This window comes from Homarus americanus, unplaced genomic scaffold, assembly GCF_018991925.1.
Source record: "Homarus americanus isolate GMGI-L3 unplaced genomic scaffold, GMGI_Hamer_2.0 scaffold58614, whole genome shotgun sequence".
Taxonomy (NCBI): Eukaryota; Metazoa; Arthropoda; class Malacostraca; order Decapoda; family Nephropidae; genus Homarus; species Homarus americanus.
The window spans coordinates 1-16899 of record NW_024722403.1 but is presented as its reverse complement, the minus strand read 5'-3'; the positions used below and the strand labels follow the sequence as shown (position 1 = coordinate 16899).

At 34.3% G+C, this 16899-nt stretch overlaps 2 long non-coding RNA genes across 2 annotated transcripts; both read left to right on the top strand.

Annotated features, from left to right (window-relative positions):
- Positions 1–5835: 5835 nt before the first annotated feature.
- Positions 5836–10628, top strand: LOC121862743. Its single transcript, XR_006088276.1, has 4 exons — positions 5836–5953; positions 7435–7529; positions 8928–9022; positions 10499–10628. It is a non-coding gene; the product is annotated as an uncharacterized LOC121862743 (long non-coding RNA).
- Positions 10629–12024: 1396 nt separating this feature from the next.
- On the top strand, positions 12025–15080 carry LOC121862744. Its single transcript, XR_006088277.1, has 3 exons — positions 12025–12093; positions 13455–13549; positions 14940–15080. It is a non-coding gene; the product is annotated as an uncharacterized LOC121862744 (long non-coding RNA).
- Positions 15081–16899: the final 1819 nt, after the last annotated feature.

The window sequence follows — 16899 nt, the reverse complement described above, 5'->3', positions numbered from 1 at the left end:
GCCTATGTTGTTGAAAGAAAAAATCTCAGTTTATGTGTGTCAAAAGTTTGTGGGTTGTTGACTTCGTCAGTCGTACTGAAGTCACCCCAACATTATAAATCCCAGTTCTTATGAACTGAAGTCCGGAAATCCAGTTGCTGCCTATGTTGTCGAAAGAAAAAATCTCAGTTTATGTGTGTCAAAAGTTTGTGGGTTGTTGACTTCGTCAGTCGTACTGAAGTCACCCCAACATTATAAATCCCAGTTCTGAGGAACTGAAGTCCGGAGGTCCAGTTGCTGCCTATGTTGTCGAAAAGAAAAAAGCTCAGTTTATGTGTGTCGGAAGTTTTGTTTGGGTTGTTGACTCGCTCCGGGTGAGGGAGTCACCCCGACTTTCAAATGCCAGTTCTGTTGAACTGTGAGATAGAAAATACGGGTTTTGTGTTATGAGCCCCAAAGTGTATGTCTAGAAACATGGTTTTGGTGTTGAAAAGGTGAATTATTATTGAAAGGAAGTAGTAATCTGAGGAAGTGTCTGATGTAACTAATTCCCCATTCATAGACAAGAATTTAAATTCCTTAGGATATGTAATTTCATGCAGAGAACTTTTGTTGTAGATGTAATGTCAAAGAGTCACTGTTTATGTGCTGGTGCCAAAAGTAGGTTGAGGTATTACGCTGATGAACTGTTAAGGGAATGTTCCCTATACTATATTGTACTGAGCTAAGAATTGATAAGTTGGGGTATGTATAGGTGACGGAGACTCGAGTATGAAAAGTTTGTCTCCTTATAATTTTCTCTTTACTGATATATTGTATACCGAACTAGCAGGATTGTAAACGGTTGTCTGATGTATATGGTAGCGGAGACGCTCGTAGGAAACGTTTAAGTCTCCTTATGTTTTGTGTGTTGGATTAAGGTACTCTAATCATGAACTATTAGGATGTTGTAAAATGTATGTACACTACAGCGTTAGTGCTTTGCATATTATTTCGCATAATATGAACCTTTGGGAGGGGAAGGCTATGTACTGCGCACATCATTGTCATCCCTAAAAATCCCATCTAATTCATATTACGCTACATAACATTCAAATGCACAGCGCTTGTAGAACCCCAGAAAACGGGAAACATTGAGAAAGGACAACTCACCTACTCAAGGTTCCTAGACCATGTGTGGTATTGTACCCAGGTATAGTTATATCATATCAAGTGTATGTATTCATAGCATTAAGGATCACTCAGGGTAGGCATAAGATGAATGTTAAGTCCAGTTGAGCCGGACTAGGGTACTGTAAGACTAAGTGTGGAGCAGGGTTTGAAGGTCCTACTATTTACGTCTGTGAGCGTGTAGCGAACCTAACCCCAACAGATATCATATGAAAATACATGAGAACAATGATCGGGAAAAAGGGATAAATGTATCAGAACTATGTGAGGTGTTGACAGTGATCTAGAAACTATACTGGAAAGGAAATATCGTGTATGCGTCGGTATGAATTTAATACACCTCGTAGCCTCACGTGACATATACCCACGACAGGTACAGTGATCAGAGAATCTGAGGTCTGTGTTCAAATCGTGCGCTGTGTGAGAGGAGGACCCCTCATTACAGTTTTTAAGTGAAGTTGATACACCCCCGCCATGATCATTCGGCTTTTGTTTCAAGGCGCGTCATGTACCCGCCTCAGATGCCCGTTGATATTAAAATCCCAGGCATTTAACCAAGCACTAGCAAACCAAGACCTGACCTTAGTGTATAAGTTAGGATTAATATATGTGTTTATAAGAAATGAGTGACAATATACCGTAAAGTGTTCAGGTGAGAACCATAAGAAACAAAAATGTAAATTGAGGATTGGAAACTGTAGGCCTATGTGACGAGAAGCGGCGGGAAGCCGGCCTTAGTCTTTCCCGTTCTGCCGTCAACACAGGTCAGTGTCCTAGCGGGCTATATCCCGCCCTACAATTAAGGTTGATAAATAACAGTGACTACAGTTTAAAGCTTTGCCGGATATATAAGTGTGATAGGGATGTGTTAAGGGATGGGATAACCGCCCGTCAGGCATTATTGCTTAGTCTTTCCCGTTCTGCCGTCAACACAGGTGCCACGTGGTTGGGGTATCTTGCCGCCCAGCCGCCATTGTCTCCTGGAGCGCCACACCAGGTGGGGAATTACTCCCCACTATACCAGTCCACTATGAACCGGTGGATTCCCAGCGCACCACTCCACATGAATAGTCACAACTAAGGAGACCGTGAGAAACTGCGGTCGTCACTTGGAGCGACCTATAATACCAGGCGTAGAAATAGTGCTGGTATGTCTCTAGGTCAAGCCCTCGTCCTTACCCACCGAGGGCGGTGTGCGAACGAGGGGCCCGTGGTGTAGACCTAAAAGTCACAAGGAGTCACATACTTGCAGGTATGGAGTGTAACAGGTGTGTTGCGATGGTGCTACTATGTATGATAACCGACGGTGCTACAAGCCACACCAGTGGACCAGTCTGATGTGTTAAGGGATATTGTAAGAAGGAACGACCGAGATACGGCGTTCACCGATTGTTGTGCAATAAGTGGGTGGATGACCCGCCAGTAATGTAGGAGTCTGGGGCCCAGTTGGGTAACCAAAATTCCGTTGTTCTTCTGAGGAAGGCCAGTTCATGTATGTTTTTTTTACCAGTGTGTTTTATAAGAAATAAATCAATGAAGACATGTTATGGTTCCACCCTTCTTTACCCTTATCGATCTGATCAATGGAAAACCTAACCCAATGCCTAGTTCACTCTGCCCGCTACCTAACGAGCTACATGCTGTCCAGAGGGGGTCTGGTGGCAGCGACCCTTAGAAATTAAGATTAGAGTTAAGTTATCCCCTTAGATTTAGTGACCCCAGATCTGGCAGCATACAGGAGGAAAATCTAACCGAGAATAATCGCCGTTTATCTACCGAGGAATGCGAAAATTTGCCCAGTGTGACAGCCCCTTAAGTATAAAAGCAATTTTTCTATGTGTGGCGAGCGATGTGTTATTTAATTCATAAAATAATAATCAACCGTTCACTGGTCTAGTTACTCGTCATGCATTCCAGGGACTTTACGGACCTTTCCATGAAAATCATTACCAAGTTCAGAATTTCCCTCCGTCATAATTATCAAGAGGAGGTAACGCCATCATCAATAGGGCCTGTGTCGATACCAACCACCAGAGAAAACGGAATTAAATACAGAGAACGAAGCTCAGAAAAATATGTAAGAGAAACTATAAAATACAAATGAATATAAAGAAAAAATTCAATTAGGAGGCGAGACCAACAAATGAGGAGACTTAGGAACGTGTTTGAGATAATGAAGTGAACAAAGAAACGCATATGTTCCAGTACATATATACGAGGAGCTATGTGATGGAGATAATAGCGACAACTAATACGTGGAAGATAAGGAACCACTTGCAGTATGTCAGTAAGCAAGCCCATAGTCCCCTCATCAGAACAGCGCCTACACCAGCCCATGTTCTTATGTCACTGAAAACTATCATCAAAGACAAATCACAAAATAATAATAATAATAATAATAATAATAATATAAGCCCATACTCCTACACCAACCCATGCCATCACACCAAACCATGCCACAGCAGCAACAGCCACGAGGTTAAAAATAAGATAGAGTGAGATTAGGAAGGATAAGAACCTCCCTCGTCCTCTCCATCGGCTAGAACCATCCACAAGGCTACACACCTTCATATCAAGGTCACGACTGGTGGTGTCCTTTCCCGGGGTGTGGGCGTCGTGCTGCTCAGGTGTTCAACAACAACAAAAACTCAGCCATGTTATCAAAGCTTTTACTCTCGTAGGTCAACATCTTAAATAATAAAAAACGTTCCCCTTTACCGTGTTATCCTGTACCTTACTTTAAAAACGTTCCCCCTTATCGTGTTATCCTGTACCTTACTTAAAACACGTTCCCTCTTACCGTGTTATTCTGTATCTTACTTAAAAAACGTTCCCTCTTACCGTGTTATCCTGTATCTTACTTAAAAAAACGTTCCCCCTTACAGTGTTATCCTATACCTTACTTTAAAAACGTTCCCTCTTACCGTGTTATCCTGTACCTTACTTCATCATCTGTCTCGGTTTAGGATTATTTTCCCCATAAACGCTTTTTGAAAATATACATCACGATACATACACATTGTCTCCCTCTAGACTGATTTTGGGTGAACTATATTCTTTACTCATTATATCCAGCAAAACAAAAATTAGTGCTATGAACTGTTTACTGATTCTATATTACCCTGAACTACAGTAAGTGTGTCCCATATCCGAGTAGATCTTATCTATTTATTGACTTATTATATATTTATATCCTGGGTAAAAGTCTTATGAAATGCATTAGCTTGTAAATACCGGCGACTCTAGTTAATAATATGTAGACCCAAGATAAAAATGTTCTAGTGTTCTTTATTATATAAATTCTTTATGGATTAGTTGCCTGGTAGACTATTCTTAAAATATAATTAATTTTGGACTTTTTTAATAAATACTTTATTCAATAATATTAATAAAACACAAATTAAGTATAGTACACCTTATTGTATAGAACACATGGGGAGGATTGGAGAGGGATTAAGGCTGACTAATGAAAGTAAGTTTTTGATAATGAGACAATTCAACCTTGTACAGTACATCATTAAGGTGTAAATGTTGCCATGCTGTTGTTCTGTAGTTATTAGAAACGACATATATTAAGTATTAGATAAAAGGCGACCCAGAAATAGTGATATGAGGTATTAGTGGTGACCTAGAATTGGAGAAAAAGGTAAAATTAGAAACTACGATGATTTTAGCATGAAAGAGAAATAATGAGTAGAATTATAAGTAAGCATTACCTACTTGTGTTAACTTGTGTAATACATAACGCTAGACGTGTGTAAATTATGCATAATTCACGTGATTCCAGATTATATACATGTATACTCTATGGATACTGCGTGTATGTTTTATAGTGAGTGTGTACAGTGTATGTAACTATGTATTATAGGTGTATGACGTGTATATCAGCCGTGTATTGGTGATATGTATTCATAAGCAAAAAAGATTCAGTATAGTGAATATGTAGCCACTGACACTGACTTAACATACGACACTAGTGACTGTGACCGCTTGTGTGTGTGTGTGTATGTGTGTGTGTGTGTGTGTGTGTGTGTGTGTTTTAACAGTTATCTCCTATAGTCTATTATAGAGGGATTGTATTCCTGGCACACAAAACTGCCGTTGTTCACCTATACACAAGTTTGCATGTGTAAAGTAACGTATTTATTTAAACCTCCTTTTATGTCAAAGTTCTGTAGTGCATTGTTAGCAGATCCTTAATTAGCTGAAAAGAGAGTTAAATTATACCAAGTGAGTGGTTATTTGTAAAAAAAGAAGAAAGAAAAATGTATATTTTAGTAGTGCCGAGGAGGTCTTTGGGAAGAATTGGTCAAGGAAGTCATTCATGGGTTCATTTGCTAATAGCTTTTTGTGAAGATATATTACTTAAACATATTTGTGTGTGTGTGGAGAAGGATGTGTTGTCAGAGATAGTATGTGATTAAAGGAAGTAACTTTTTTTGTCACCTTTAGAATTTCTCGAATTTTGTCAACATTTTCTATATATATATATATATATATATATATATATATATATATATATATATATATATATATATATATATATATATATATATATATATATATATATATTTATATATATATATATATATATATATATATATATATATATATATATATATATATATATATATATATATATATATATATATATATTTATATATATATATATATATATATATATTCTATTGATATTGGAATTGTTATAGGTAATTGTCCAATAAGGGCTACTGTCCATCGACTTTGGGTGGATCATGGAGATTGAAGAATTGTGTTTTCACCAGTACACTTGCCATCACAGCAGGTAAGATGTGTCCCTTTTTTAACTACAGTACAGGTGCTCTTCTTCTTAAGAACGTTCAACTTACAAACTTTCAGAGATACAAATATCATCACTGAGGGGGGTTATCTGCCAGAACAGGTGTTTAATGTGGATGAGACTAGATTATTTGAAGAAAATTCCGGATAGAACAAACATTACCAAAGAGGAGAAGAGTGTGCCAGGTTTTCAGGTTGTATTAAGGGTATAGCTGTACTAAATGTCCATAATCTTTTCATTTTTTGCAATATGTTTGGTATCTACAAGAGTAGAGTTGGACTTACAAACAAGCCTAGGGAACATAACTCGATCGTAAGTAGAGGTGCACCTGTACTGAAAATATATTATGCCCTTTGACCTTGAACTGTTGTTAACCGATACATAACCATTTGACCGTTATTATACGGTAATGAAATTAGGCAAGATAATCCGAGATCAATTGTGCCCCTTTGTTATAATTCATATTTATACAGTGAAGTTGATTATAAATATGCTAGCATTGATTGTTAACTGTTTCACTCCCATATACAAAAATGATACATTCCATTGAATGTATCATTTTATTTTAACCTAACCTTAAGTGTTCAAATTTTATCTAACACAAAAGTGTTTAGATTGTATTGGGGTGAACAGTTTTCCTATACTCCCACTACCTGCTTCTGTCACTATCGAGCAGTTTGAGTGGTTAGTTGTGGAGAATTATATAGGAAAAATTAATGTACAGTACTCTCGCCTCGCAGAGTGTTGGTTACCAACACACCTGGAGGTGCCTGTACCTCTAGCTAGAGTAACTTGCCTGACTTACAGTTATCTCTTATAATCTATTATGGAGGGATTGTATTCCTGGCACACAAAACTGCCTTTGTTCACCTATACATAAGTTTGCATGTGTAAAGTAACGTATTTATTTAAACCTCCTTTTATGTCAAAGTTCTGTAGTGCATTGTTAGCTGATCCTTAATTAGCTGAAAAGAGTTTTAAATTATACCAAGTGAGTGGTTATTTGTAAAAAAAGAAGAAAGAAAAATGTATATTTTAGTAGTGCCGAGGAGGTCTTTGGGAAGAGTTGGTCAAGGAAGTCATTCATGGGTTCATTTGCTTATAGCTTTTTGTGAAGATATATTACTTAAACATATTTGTGTGTGTGTGGAGAAGGATGTGTTGTCAGAGATAGTATGTGATTAAAGGAAGTAACTTTTTTTGTCACCTTTAGAATTTCTCGAATTTTGTCAATATTTTCTTTATATATATATATATATATATATATATATATATATATATATATATATATATATATATATATATATATATATATATATATATATATATATATATATATATATATATATATATATATATATATATATATATATATATATATATATATATATATATATATATATATATATATATATATATATATATATATATATATATATATTATTTTAATATTGGAATTGTTATAGGTAATTGTCCAATAAGGGCTACTGTCCATCGACTTTGGGTGGATCATGGAGATTGAAGAATTGTGTTTTCACCAGTACACTTGCCATCACAGCAGGTAAGATGTGTCCCTTTTTTAACTACAGTACAGGTGTTCCTCTTCTTAAGAACGTTCAACTTACAAACTTTCAGAGATACAAATATCATCACTGAGGGGGGTTACCTGCCAGAACAGGTGTTTAATGTGGATGAGACTAGATTATTTGAAGAAAATTCCGGATAGAACAAACATTACCAAAGAGAAGAGTGTGCCAGGTTTTCAGGCTGTATTAAGGGTATAGCTGTACTAAATGTCCATAATCTTTTCATTTTTTGCAATATGTTTGGTATCTACAAGAGTAAAGTTGGACTTAGAAACAAGCCTCGGGAACATAACTCGTTCATAAGTAGAGGTGCACCTGTACTGAAAATATATTATGCCCTTTGACCTTGAACTGTTGTTAACCGATACATAACCATTTGACCATTATTATACGGTAATGAAATTAGGCAAGATAATCCGAGATCAATTGTGCCCCTTTGTTATAATTCATATTTATACAGTGAAGTTGATTATAAATATGCTAGCATTGATTGTTAACTGTTTCACTCCCATATACAAAAATGATACATTCCATTGAATGTATCATTTTATTTTAACCTAACCTTAAGTGTTCAAATTTTATCTAACACAAAAGTGTTTAGATTGTATTGGGGTGAACAGTTTTCCTATACTCCCACTACCTGCTTCTGTCACTATCGAGCAGTTTGAGTGGTTAGTTGTGGAGAATTATATAGGAAAAATTAATGTACAGTACTCTCGCCTCGCAGAGTGTTGGTTACCAACACACCTGGAGGTGCCTGTACCTCTAGCTATAGTAACTTGCCTGACTTACAGTTATCTCCTATAGTCTATTATAGAGGGATTGTATTCCTGGCACACAAAACTGCCTTTGTTCACCTATACACAAGTTTGCATGTGTAAAGTAACTTATTTATTTAAACCTCCTTTTATGTCAAAGTTCTGTAGTGCATTGTTAGCAGATCCTTAATTAGCTGAAAAGAGTTTTAAATTATACCAAGTGAGTGGTTATTTGTAAAAAAAGAAGAAAGAAAAATGTATATTTTAGTAGTGCCAAGGAGGTCTTTGGGAAGAATTGGTCAAGGAAGTCATTCATGGGTTTATTTGCTAATAGCTTTTTGTGAAGATATATTACTTAAACATATTTGTGTGTGTGTGGAGAAGGATGTGTTGTCAGAGATAGTATGTGATTAAAGGAAGTAACTTTTTTTGTCACCTTTAGAATTTCTCGAATTTTGTCAATATTTTCTTTATATATATATATATATATATATATATATATATATATATATATATATATATATATATATATATATATATATATATATATATATATATATATATATATATATATATATATATATATATATTCTATTGTTATTGGAATTGTTATAGGTAATTGTCCAATAAGGGCTACTGTCCATCGACTTTGGGTGGATCATGGAGATTGAAGAAATGTGTTTTCACCAGTACACTTGCCATCACAGCAGGTAAGATGTGTCCCTTTTTTAACTACAGTACAGGTGTTCCTCTTCTTAAGAACGTTCAACTTACAAACTTTCAGAGATACAAATATCATCACTGAGGGGGGTTACCTGCCAGAACAGGTGTTTAATGTGGATGAGACTAGATTATTTGAAGAAAATTCCGGATAGAACAAACATTACCAAAGAGAAGAGTGTGCCAGGTTTTCAGGCTGTATTAAGGGTATAGCTGTACTAAATGTCCATAATCTTTTCATTTTTTGCAATATGTTTGGTATCTACAAGAGTAAAGTTGGACTTAGAAACAAGCCTCGGGAACATAACTCGTTCATAAGTAGAGGTGCACCTGTACTGAAAATATATTATGCCCTTTGACCTTGAACTGTTGTTAACCGATACATAACCATTTGACCATTATTATACGGTAATGAAATTAGGCAAGATAATCCGAGATCAATTGTGCCCCTTTGTTATAATTCATATTTATACAGTGAAGTTGATTATAAATATGCTAGCATTGATTGTTAACTGTTTCACTCCCATATACAAAAATGATACTTTCCATTGAATGTATCATTTTATTTTAACCTAACCTTAAGTGTTCAAATTTTATCTAACACAAAAGTGTTTAGATTGTATTGGGGTGAACAGTTTTCCTATACTCCCACTACCTGCTTCTGTCACTATCGAGCAGTTTGAGTGGTTAGTTGTGGAGAATTATATAGGAAAAATTAATGTACAGTACTCTCGCCTCGCAGAGTGTTGGTTACCAACACACCTGGAGGTGCCTGTACCTCTAGCTATAGTAACTTGCCTGACTTACAGTTATCTCCTATAGTCTATTATAGAGGGATTGTATTCCTGGCACACAAAACTGCCTTTGTTCACCTATACACAAGTTTGCATGTGTAAAGTAACGTATTTATTTAAACCTCCTTTTATGTCAAAGTTCTGTAGTGCATTGTTAGCGGATCCTTAATTAGCTGAAAAGAGTTTTAAATTATACCAAGTGAGTGGTTATTTGTAAAAAAAGAAGAAAGAAAAATGTATATTTTAGTAGTGCCAAGGAGGTCTTTGGGAAGAATTGGTCAAGGAAGTCATTCATGGGTTTATTTGCTAATAGCTTTTTGTGAAGATATATTACTTAAACATATTTGTGTGTGTGTGTGGAGAAGGATGTGTTGTCAGAGATAGTATGTGATTAAAGGAAGTAACTTTTTTTGTCACCTTTAGAATTTCTCGAATTTTGTCAATATTTTCTTTATATATATATATATATATATATATATATATATATATATATATATATATATATATATATATATATATATATATATATATATATATATATATATATATATATATATATATATATATATATATATATATATATATATATATATATATATATATATATATATATATATATATATATATATATATATATATATATATATTCTATTGATATTGGAATTGTTATAGGTAATTGTCCAATAAGGGCTACTGTCCATCGACTTTGGGTGGATCATGGAGATTGAAGAATTGTGTTTTCACCAGTACACTTGCCATCACAGCAGGTAAGATGTGTCCCTTTTTTAACTACAGTACAGGTGCTTTTCTTCTTAATAACGTTCAACTTACAAACTTTCAGAGATACAAATATCATCACTGAGGGGGGTTACCTGCCAGAACAGGTGTTTAATGTGGATGAGACTAGATTATTTGAAGAAAATTCCGGATAGAACAAACATTACCAAAGAGGAGAAGAGTGTGCCAGGTTTTCAGGTTGTATTAAGGGTATAGCTGTACTAAATGTCCATAATCTTTTCATTTTTTGCAATATGTTTGGTATCTACAAGAGTAGAGTTGGACTTACAAACAAGCCTAGGGAACATAACTCGATCGTAAGTAGAGGTGCACCTGTACTGAAAATATATTATGCCCTTTGACCTTGAACTGTTGTTAACCGATACATAACCATTTGACCATTATTATACGGTAATGAAATTAGGCAAGATAATCCGAGATCAATTGTGCCCCTTTGTTATAATTCATATTTATACAGTGAAGTTGATTATAAATATGCTAGCATTGATTGTTAACTGTTTCACTCCCATATACAAAAATGATACATTCCATTGAATGTATCATTTTATTTTAACCTAACCTTAAGTGTTCAAATTTTATCTAACACAAAAGTGTTTAGATTGTATTGGGGTGAACAGTTTTCCTATACTCCCACTACCTGCTTCTGTCACTATCGAGCAGTTTGAGTGGTTAGTTGTGGAGAATTATATAGGAAAAATTAATGTACAGTACTCTCGCCTCGCAGAGTGTTGGTTACCAACACACCTGGAGGTGCCTGTACCTCTAGCTAGAGTAACTTGCCTGACTTACAGTTATCTCTTATAATCTATTATGGAGGGATTGTATTCCTGGCACACAAAACTGCCTTTGTTCACCTATACATAAGTTTGCATGTGTAAAGTAACGTATTTATTTAAACCTCCTTTTATGTCAAAGTTCTGTAGTGCATTGTTAGCTGATCCTTAATTAGCTGAAAAGAGAGTTAAATTATACCAAGTGAGTGGTTATTTGTAAAAAAAGAAGAAAGAAAAATGTATATTTTAGTAGTGCCGAGGAGGTCTTTGGGAAGAGTTGGTCAAGGAAGTCATTCATGGGTTCATTTGCTTATAGCTTTTTGTGAAGATATATTACTTAAACATATTTGTGTGTGTGTGGAGAAGGATGTGTTGTCAGAGATAGTATGTGATTAAAGGAAGTAACTTTTTTTGTCACCTTTAGAATTTCTCGAATTTGTCAACTTATTTTCTTTATATATATATATATATATATATATATATATATATATATATATATATATATATATATATATATATATATATATATATATATATATATATATATATATATATATATATATATATATATATATATATATATATATATATATATATATATATATATATATATATATATATATATATATATAACTTTGGGTGGATCATGGAGATTGAAGAATTGTGTTTTCACCAGTACACTTGCCATCACAGCAGGTAAGATGTGTCCCTTTTTTAACTACAGTACAGGTGCTCCTCTTCTTAAGAACGTTCAACTTACAAACTTTCAGAGATACAAATATCATCACTGAGGGGGGTTACCTGCCAGAACAGGTGTTTAATGTGGATGAGACTAGATTATTTGAAGAAAATTCCGGATAGAACAAACATTACCAAAGAGGAGAAGAGTGTGCCAGGTTTTCAGGCTGTATTAAGGGTATAGCTGTACTAAATGTCCATAATCTTTTCATTTTTTGCAATATGTTTGGTATCTACAAGAGTAAAGTTGGACTTAGAAACAAGCCTCGGGAACATAACTCGTTCATAAGTAGAGGTGCACCTGTACTGAAAATATATTATGCCCTTTGACCTTGAACTGTTGTTAACCGATACATAACCATTTGACCATTATTATACGGTAATGAAATTAGGCAAGATAATCCGAGATCAATTGTGCCCCTTTGTTATAATTCATATTTATACAGTGAAGTTGATTATAAATATGCTAGCATTGATTGTTAACTGTTTCACTCCCATATACAAAAATGATACATTCCATTGAATGTATCATTTTATTTTAACCTAACCTTAAGTGTTCAAATTTTATCTAACACAAAAGTGTTTAGATTGTATTGGGGTGAACAGTTTTCCTATACTCCCACTACCTGCTTCTGTCACTATCGAGCAGTTTGAGTGGTTAGTTGTGGAGAATTATATAGGAAAAATTAATGTACAGTACTCTCGCCTCGCAGAGTGTTGGTTACCAACACACCTGGAGGTGCCTGTACCTCTAGCTATAGTAACTTGCCTGACTTACAGTTATCTCCTATAGTCTATTATAGAGGGATTGTATTCCTGGCACACAAAACTGCCTTTGTTCACCTATACACAAGTTTGCATGTGTAAAGTAACTTATTTATTTAAACCTCCTTTTATGTCAAAGTTCTGTAGTGCATTGTTAGCAGATCCTTAATTAGCTGAAAAGAGAGTTAAATTATACCAAGTGAGTGGTTATTTGTAAAAAAAGAAGAAAGAAAAATGTATATTTTAGTAGTGCCAAGGAGGTCTTTGGGAAGAATTGGTCAAGGAAGTCATTCATGGGTTTATTTGCTAATAGCTTTTTGTGAAGATATATTACTTAAACATATTTGTGTGTGTGTGGAGAAGGATGTGTTGTCAGAGATAGTATGTGATTAAAGGAAGTAACTTTTTTTGTCACCTTTAGAATTTCTCGAATTTTGTCAATATTTTCTTTATATATATATATATATATATATATATATATATATATATATATATATATATATATATATATATATATATATATATATATTCTATTGTTATTGGAATTGTTATAGGTAATTGTCCAATAAGGGCTACTGTCCATCGACTTTGGGTGGATCATGGAGATTGAAGAAATGTGTTTTCACCAGTACACTTGCCATCACAGCAGGTAAGATGTGTCCCTTTTTTAACTACAGTACAGGTGCTCCTCTTCTTAAGAACGTTCAACTTACAAACTTTCAGAGATACAAATATCATCACTGAGGGGGGTTACCTGCCAGAACAGGTGTTTAATGTGGATGAGACTAGATTATTTGAAGAAAATTCCGGATAGAACAAACATTACCAAAGAGGAGAAGAGTGTGCCAGGTTTTCAGGTTGTATTAAGGGTATAGCTGTACTAAATGTCCATAATCTTTTCATTTTTTGCAATATGTTTGGTATCTACAAGAGTAGAGTTGGACTTACAAACAAGCCTAGGGAACATAACTCGTTCGTAAGTAGAGGTGCACCTGTACTGAAAATATATTATGCCCTTTGACCTTGAACTGTTGTTAACCGATACATAACCATTTGACCGTTATTATACGGTAATGAAATTAGGCAAGATAATCCGAGATCAATTGTGCCCCTTTGTTATAATTCATATTTATACAGTGAAGTTGATTATAAATATGCTAGCATTGATTGTTAACTGTTTCACTCCCATATACAAAAATGATACATTCCATTGAATGTATCATTTTATTTTAACCTAACCTTAAGTGTTCAAATTTTATCTAACACAAAAGTGTTTAGATTGTATTGGGGTGAACAGTTTTCCTAATATCTCTACCACTGCTTCTGTCACTATCGGCAGTTTGAGTGGTTATTGTGGAGAATTATATAGAAAAATTAATGTACAGTACTCTCGCCTCGCAGAGTGTTGGTTACCAATACACCTGGAGGTGCCTGTACCTCTAGCTAGAGTAACTTGCCTGACTTGCAGTTATCTCCTATAGTCTATTATAGAGGGATTGTATTCCTGGCACACAAAACTGCCTTTGTTCACCTATACACAAGTTTGCATGTGTAAAGTAACGTATTTATTTAAACCTCCTTTTATGTCAAAGTTCTGTAGTGCATTGTTAGCTGATCCTTAATTAGCTGAAAAGAGTTTTAAATTATACCAAGTGAGTGTTGTTATTTGTAAAAAAAGAAGAAAGAAAAATGTATATTTTAGTAGTGCCGAGGAGGTCTTTGGGAAGAGTTGGTCAAGGAAGTCATTCATGGGTTCATTTGCTAATAGCTTTTTGTGAAGATATATTACTTAAACATATTTGTGTGTGTGTGGAGAAGGATGTGTTGTCAGAGAGAGTATGTGATTAAAGGAAGTAACTTTTTTTGTCACCTTTAGAATTTCTCGAATTTTGTCAATATTTTCTTTATATATATATATATATATATATATATATATATATATATATATATATATATATATATATATATATATATATATATATATATTTATATATATATATATATATATATATATTCTATTGATATTGGAATTGTTATAGGTAATTGTCCAATAAGGGCTACTGTCCATCGACTTTGGGTGGATCATGGAGATTGAAGAATTGTGTTTTCACCAGTACACTTGCCATCACAGCAGGTAAGATGTGTCCCTTTTTTAACTACAGTACAGGTGCTTTTCTTCTTAATAACGTTCAACTTACAAACTTTCAGAGATACAAATATCATCACTGAGGGGGGTTACCTGCCAGAACAGGTGTTTAATGTGGATGAGACTAGATTATTTGAAGAAAATTCCGGATAGAACAAACATTACCAAAGAGGAGAAGAGTGTGCCAGGTTTTCAGGCTGTATTAAGGGTATAGCTGTACTAAATGTCCATAATCTTTTCATTTTTTGCAATATGTTTGGTATCTACAAGAGTAAAGTTGGACTTAGAAACAAGCCTCGGGAACATAACTCGTTCATAAGTAGAGGTGCACCTGTACTGAAAATATATTATGCCCTTTGACCTTGAACTGTTGTTAACCGATACATAACCATTTGACCATTATTATACGGTAATGAAATTAGGCAAGATAATCCGAGATCAATTGTGCCCCTTTGTTATAATTCATATTTATACAGTGAAGTTGATTATAAATATGCTAGCATTGATTGTTAACTGTTTCACTCCCATATACAAAAATGATACATTCCATTGAATGTATCATTTTATTTTAACCTAACCTTAAGTGTTCAAATTTTATCTAACACAAAAGTGTTTAGATTGTATTGGGGTGAACAGTTTTACCTGCTTCTGTCACTATCGAGCAGTTTGAGTGGTTAGTTGTGGAGAATTATATAGGAAAAATTAATGTACAGTACTCTCGCCTCGCAGAGTGTTGGTTACCAACACACCTGGAGGTGCCTGTACCTCTAGCTAGAGTAACTTGCCTGACTTACAGTTATCTCCTATAGTCTATTATAGAGGGATTGTATTCCTGGCACACAAAACTGCCTTTGTTCACCTATACACAAGTTTGTATGTGTAAAGTAACGTATTTATTTAAACCTTCTTTTATGTCAAAGTTCTGTAGTGCATTGTTAGCTGATCCTTAATTAGCTGAAAAGAGTTTTAAATTATACCAAGTGAGTGGTTATTTGTAAAAAAAGAAGAAAGAAAAATTTATATTTTAGTAGTGCCGAGGAGGTCTTTGGGAAGAGTTGGTCAAGGAAGTCATTCATGGGTTCATTTGCTAATAGCTTTTTGTGAAGATATATTACTTAAACATATTTGTGTGTGTGTGGAGAAGGATGTGTTGTCAGAGATAGTATGTGATTAAAGGAAGTACCGTATATACTCGTCTATAACCCCCCTTCATATATAGGTCGACCCCGATTTTATGACCAAGAAATCGTTAATTTATGATATTCCTCGTTTATAGGTCGACCCAAGTTTTTGAGGGTAAAGGAACAACAAAACCTTCAGAGAAACACTACGTCCTATAAACTTGTTTGCCATTTATTATTACGACACTTTACACTAAAATGCGGGTAGTTTCAACAAAAATATTGTATATTTCCATTCAAGTATTTATTCAAGTCAATTAGGAGGGAATATTATTGTAATACAACAGTTTTTTAACTAAACCATTCGAAAAGTGATTACGGTAACATATTTTGAAGGAAAGAAAGCCAAAGTCATTGTTTTCGTCACGATTTTATCCCACTTTCCACTGTAATACGTACGTCATTTCAGCAAAAAATATTACATTTCCGTGAATGTATTATATCAAGCACAGTATGAATAGAATATCATTGTAATATAACAGAATTTTAACCGAAAACTATTAAAAAAACGAGTAACATCTCAAGAACATCGGAAGCATAGGTAAAGTCTTTTGTTTTCGACATGTATTTTATCCTATTTTACATTGAAATACATCACGTTTCAGCAAAACTACTATTTATTTCCGAGAATATATTCATTCAGGCACAGTTTAGGTAAAATATACGTGTGAT